At 35.2% G+C, this 395-nt stretch overlaps 1 protein-coding gene across 1 annotated transcript in view; it reads left to right on the top strand.

The window, feature by feature from the left end:
- Positions 1-395, top strand: part of LOC119586686 (putative neural-cadherin 2) — a 43803-nt gene that overhangs the window by 14070 nt on the left and 29338 nt on the right. The gene's annotated exons all lie outside the window — the stretch shown is intronic.

Genomic DNA, 395 nt, shown 5'->3' with positions numbered 1-395 from the left:
TATACAAAAAAAAAGCGTCCCATAAGATATTGGAAAAAACGACACAAATCTGCATTCTGACACGTGCCAACTCGTTTTACACTCGACCTTAAAAACAAAGAATGACACTCAAGCTCACTCACGTATACGCTAATCCAAACAGCCGGGAAACACCCACATACATCTACACTCTGTCGACATTTTCATGATTACATTTCCTGTTCATAGTTTAGCAATTATATTTTGTCTGATATCCGAAGCATGTGGTATGCGTTTTTTCTGAACTTATTTGATTTTTTCATTTTTATACGTCGCTTGTTTTGGTAGCCAGTTCGTTTGATTATTTATCAGAAATAATGACCGCTATCAGTTCATAATAGCTTTTTTTCTCTCCTATTAAGTTTGGAAGTAATGGT

Source organism: Penaeus monodon, chromosome 21 (assembly GCF_015228065.2).
Source record: "Penaeus monodon isolate SGIC_2016 chromosome 21, NSTDA_Pmon_1, whole genome shotgun sequence".
Taxonomy (NCBI): Eukaryota; Metazoa; Arthropoda; class Malacostraca; order Decapoda; family Penaeidae; genus Penaeus; species Penaeus monodon.
This window is presented reverse-complemented; position numbering and strand designations above follow the sequence as displayed.